General features: G+C 42.9%; 1 pseudogene; it reads right to left on the bottom strand.

Moving 5' to 3' along the window:
- Window positions 1-711: 711 nt before the first annotated feature.
- Window positions 712-1,815, bottom strand: LOC140605629 (olfactory receptor 1J4-like; annotated as a pseudogene).
- Window positions 1,816-5,964: the final 4,149 nt, after the last annotated feature.

The raw sequence follows: 5,964 nt of genomic DNA, 5'->3' as shown, positions 1-5,964 counted from the left end.
AGAAGTTTATGTATTTTTGATATAATGGCAAGTCATTCTTATCTCTTCAGATAGATAAGGCAGTACCTTAAGATGGTGACTTTGCAAAAATGAGAGTTGCTGGTAAATGCTACATATCAAGGATTATGTCAGAATAATGAGGACAAGAAGAGATATACCTAAAGCTAAGGCAATATGTTACAGAGATCATAATCTGACTGTTTTTATTTCAGTGGGTTCTAGAAAAATAGACAGGGACTACAATCCAAGCAGGGGTCCAATAAATGGGAAGAGACCACTGAAATTAAGGAAAATTTGGAGGGCCCCAGAAACAAGGGCAGCCACTGTATCAGTTGGCTTCTGCTGCATAACAACCCATCCCAAAACTCAGTGGCTTAAACAACAACCACTTCTTTATACGACAATTCCATGGGCTGACAATTTGGGCTGAGAATGTGCTCAGCTGGATGAGGCTTCTTGTCTGGGTTTGGTTCAGTTGATCTCAACAAGGGCCCACTCATGCCTCTACTATCATGTACCAGGTCACCTGGGAGCTGGTTGATTGTTAGCTGGAGCATCTTGGTTCTCCCCCATGTGGCCCCCATCTTCATACAGCCTAGCTTGGACTAGTTCACATGGTGGTCTGAAGGTTCCCAGAGCAGCAGCAACAGAGTTTACCTAGGCTTGGAAATCTCACACCACTTTCACTGACTCTTTTAATGACTCTTTTAGTCAGTCTTGAGTCCTGCCCAGATTCAGTGGATAGGGAAACAAACCACACTTGCAAGGAGGGGCTGCAAAGTAACTTGGCCATTTTTGCAATCTACCACAGTTACTGCTACAAATTTTCAAGATGTCTCTGGAAACATCACTAGGAAAATTAAGAACATGAGTAAAATTCACTTGGTAAGAAAAAATTTTCCTCCTGTAAAGTGTCCTCAGAGCTTATTTCATGTCCCTGTTCCTCAGGCCATACATAAAAGGGTTTAACATGGGTATCACCACTGTATACAAAACTGAAGCAATAATGTCTTTGACCTTGGAACTGTTTGATGAAGGAATGAAGTAAATCATTGCAAGAGTCCCATAGTACAACACCACAAGGAGGTGGGAGCCACAGGTAGACAAGGCTTTGCAGATCCTCTTGATGGAGGGACTCTCAGGATGGTGGCCCCAACATAGATATAGGAGGCCAAAATAGCACAAAATGACAGGAAGGCAAACACTCCCCTCTCAGTGAAGATAACTAGCTCATTGAGGGAAGTATCTGAGCAGGCTAACTTCAAGAGGGCAGTGAGATCACAAAAGAAATGAGGGATGGTATTGTCAGCACAGAAGGACAGGCATGACAGAAGGAGAGTATGCAACAGGGCATGGGCACACGAGAAGAACCAGGATCCAGCCACCAGTAAGATACACAGCTCCTCCCTCATGACAGTGGTGTAGTGGAGTGGCTGACAGATGGCCACATACCTGTCATATGCTGTCGCTGCAAGAAGAAAATTGTCAAGACAAACAAAAAGTATGAAAAAATACATCTGGGAAATGCACCCCACATAGGAGACGGTTAAGTGCCGAGTCTGCATGTTCATCAGCATCGTTGGGACAGTGACAGATGAGAAAGAGACATCAGAGAGGGCCAAGTGGCTAAGGAAGAAGTACATGGGGTGTGGAGGTGAGAGTCCAGCCTGATGAGTAGGATGGTGAGCAGATTCCAAGCACCGTGGTCAGGTACATGCCCAGGAACAGGGCAAAGAACATGCGCTGCTGCTCTGGCTGGATGGGGAGCCCCAGGAGGAGAAACTCTAACACGCTGCTCTGGTTCTCCCTCTTCATTCTCTGCTGGGAAAAAAGGAGTAGGAAATATCAGGGACTGAGATATGATGGTTATCCTAACTGTGTGTACATTACAGTCATATGCTTTTTTCCCCTGGAGACTCAAAATTGAGGCAAACCACACATTTTGCTGTCTGAATCTTCTGTCTGCCCCCTTCTGGTCATAGAGTGCTTCAGATTTCCAACAGCAAAGAAAATTTCCTTCAAAGGAGACCATCATAAATTTCTTCACTTATTCAACCATGTTCAAGATGCTTTCCTGGCCCTGGGAATAGAACATAAAATAAAACATCCAACCCTCTTCCTCCTTGGAGCTCACAATTATTGAGTACATTATAGAGTACTGATCAAGAGCTAGGGCTCTGCAGCCAAAAATCTTGAATTGGATTCCAGCCTCAACTGTTTACTATCTGGATCCCCTTGGGCACTTTCTCTGTGTCACTGTGGTTAGAGATCCTCCTCTTCACCATTCTACTGTCTCTGCCTCCCTTTACTCATTTGGCAGAAAATCCTGGGCCATGTTTGGAATTGTTTTGGGGCTTCAAAATTACCCCAGCCACCCGCTTGATTATCTACCTATACTCATACACATATGATGATCCTGTATTTTATTATCCAAGCAAGGACACTTTAAGAGTGAAAAGAGAAGTTACATAATAATTATACCAGAACAGCAGGTCTACACCAAGACTTTCCTGGGCAAATCAGAATGTATGACCTCCTACTTATATCACACTTTCCAATTTGCAAAGGACTTCCACATGCACTCACATTAATTAGTAAACATTTATTGAGTGCCTGTAAAGCAGGCGTTCCAACAGTTAAAATTCCTTCATGTTACTATTGTGGAAACAAGTGTGAACTCACCTACTCCAGAGTATGTACTAGTTGATGGACCCTGATCTTAATTAAGCACAGGACTTCACCCTAAGGCCAGGCAACTCATTCACTGGGAGTTAAATCAGAGTTAGAGGCCACACACAAGCTCTAGAATGGAACCCAGGGAGACAGCATCATTCTAAGGCACAGGGATCTGATAGAAGAGCTTTTTCGAAGAGCAGAGATGAGCTTAGCCATCTCTGAGCTCATCTTAGTCAGGGGGACCAGAAGGAATGCAGTGGCTTAAACCTTTTGCTGATACACGGCTTCCCAGTGACATTTATTGGATAAGACTTCTCTTTGGAACTCAAGCATGGGAGTGAAATTAAAAGCTTTGCGTCTGGTAGGATTTCCACATTCAGCGATCGGATCGGGAAGAATAGAACCTGATGCAAGCCGCCCCCATGTGAAATAAACAGTGGCAACATGCTCAGGAAGGAGGAAGGGAAGCCGTCAGCTGGCTCTTTAGATGTTTCCTCTGCCTTTGCACAAAATGCTCTAAATAGTCAAGAAATGACTGGCGAGTTTAAAACCTCATGCATTTAGGGAATAATCATGATGCTAGCACCTGTTTAGTACATGCTTATTTCAGGTCTCATAGTGTACTGAATACTCCCAACACATTTTACAGCTCAGACTTCTTAGCCTCACAGAGATGGAGCCCAAGGTCCAAAATGAAGTCTCAAAAATAGGATATTTGAATCAAATGTGTATCACACCAGAACCTAAGAATTTAACCACTACCATGTTCTGAAGAGTAGAAACACAGCATTATGGAAGGCCAATGAAGAAAGGCACACTTGGAGGACTGTGGGGTCTTCAAAACACATGGATAAATGTCTTAAGGATGATTTTACTAGGAGCTGCCTGTCTCTGTCTGAAATAAAAGATGTGGGCAGACCCAGTGGTGCAGCGGTTTGGTGCCACCTGCAGCCCGGGGCCTGATCCTGGAGACTGGGGATCGAGTCTCACGTCGGGCTCCCTAAATGGAGCCTGCTTCTCCCTCTGCCTGTGTCTCTGCCTCTCTCTCTCTCTCTCTCTGTCTCTCTCTTTTTGTGTCTCTCATGAATAAATAAATAAAATCTTTTAAAAAATGAAATAAAAGGAGATGAGACATAAGAGGAGAATGTAGCTATGAGGCTGTTTATCCAAAACACACACTCATGCATGTACATACACACGCACAGCCTTAGCATGGCTGTAATTCTCTTCCTTCTATACCCATTCTAGGTTAAAATAGAGTATGAGTGTTTTATACATAAAAACACACATGCAGCCACACTCACACATATACACCATCATATACTTCTGACATATTCTCTTTATGACCTATACTCATTCTAGGTAAAAAACAGTCAGGGTTTGTGTTACTTTTATATGAATTTACACACAACTGATAAATAGAACATTATCAAACACAATATAATATATAAACATCACAGTCATCCAGACAAAGCACAACCCACCCAAAAAGTACATACTACATACATACAGGTTTACATGCAGACATGCAAACATACCACACACAAACATGAACCTAAACATATGTGCATACACACACATACTCATATACACTACCAACAAGTTTTTCCTCCATAATCTCTTGAAGCCCTTCCTACATGAGCAGAGTTGGAATGCAAGTCAGTTAACCACTAAGTACAGTGGGTTATACAAACAAAACAAAACACACACAGGCATACACATTCTTGCATAAACATACACATCCAGTGCCAGGTATTTGAGTCTCCATCTTTCTCTGACCTGAGACACTCCTTGGTGAGCTCAGACACTCTGGTCAAGGTTGTTTCCTAAGCCTTCGTTTTCTGTTCAGGAGACCTGATATCTATAGAACAAGATCTCATGACCCAGGGACCTTTTGAATATTTCATCCCTGTTTTTGAGTGGCAGAAGAATGGGCAAGAGGATCTCCATTCACCAACAAGATTAATACCCAGGAAGACAGTGTGAGCTTCTGATGAGACAAGGAGTGCATGTGGGCTAGTTGCCCAATTTCCTGCCATCCTCATGAGATGTAACCTATGAAGGGACTAAAAGATCTGAGCCACAGGTCCCAGGAGAAGGTGTCCTTGATGTTGATATTGATGACATGAAAAGCAGAAGTCACCATAGCCACCTTGGCTTCTGAGATAGTTATGGCACAGGGTCAGCCTTCCTATACCTCACAGAATGGCCAAGACAGGGTAAGGCCTGGCTCTTACAGACTCCCACATCTCGGACCTAGCTTCCATTACAGCAAATGTTCTACTGCCCCCCCAAGACTTGCAGGACCCCCCCCCACTCCTTTGAGGTACTCTGCAGTGCAGTGCCTGAGGCTTGTTCAAGAAGCAGTCAAGTGGTAAGATTAATCCCAGGGCATAAGACACAGACTGACCTGAGATCAGTACCAGCTCTGCCACTGAGTGCCCTAACAAAGGGACTTAAGTTCTTCTCCTTTAGATATATGGTAAGTGGTAATAGTACCTAGCCTGTGAGGTTATTGTGAGAATTAAATGAAATACTGTGTGCTAATGCACCAAACCCAGCCAGTTTCCTAAAGACCAGGCCTAAGAGATTAATATCCTAATGAATTTGCCAAATGAAACATTTGGTTTAATAACTGTTCCAGTGTGAACACACTAACTCAAGGCTTCATTTAATTTTAAATTATGAGAGTAATCATTAAAAGCAGACTGTTAGTGGGAAACAGGAACACAGACTACTTTTCATTTTGTACTTTTGATAATACGTCTTCTCTCCTCACTAAGTCAGACTAATGGTAAGATATGCCACCACAGAAATATATATATGACAGAGAGAGACAGAGAGGAGAGGTTTTAAGAATTGGTTGATGCCAATTGCACTACTGGAGATTTACCCCAAAGATACAGATGCAGTGAAAAACCGAGACACCCGCACCCCGATGTTTCTAGCAGCAATGTCCACAATAGCCAAACTGTGGAAGGAGCTTCAGTGTCCATTCAAAGATGAATGGATAAAGAAGTTGTGGTCTATATATACAATGGAATATTACTCAGCCATTAGAAACGATGAATACCCACCATTTGCTTCAACTGGAGGGTATTATGCTGAGTGAAGTAAGTCAATTGGAGAAGGACAAACATTATATGGTTTCATTCATTTGGAGAATATAAAAAATAGTGAAAGGGAATAAAGGGGGAAAGGAGAAAAAATGAGTGGGAAATATCAGAGATGGTAACAGAACATGAGAGACTTCGAACTCTGGGAAAGGAACAAGGGACAGTAGAAGGG

This window comes from Canis lupus, chromosome 16 (assembly GCF_048164855.1).
Source record: "Canis lupus baileyi chromosome 16, mCanLup2.hap1, whole genome shotgun sequence".
NCBI lineage: Eukaryota > Metazoa > Chordata > Mammalia > Carnivora > Canidae > Canis > Canis lupus.
Note: the sequence above shows the minus strand (reverse complement) of the source record. Positions and strands in the feature narration are given on the sequence as shown.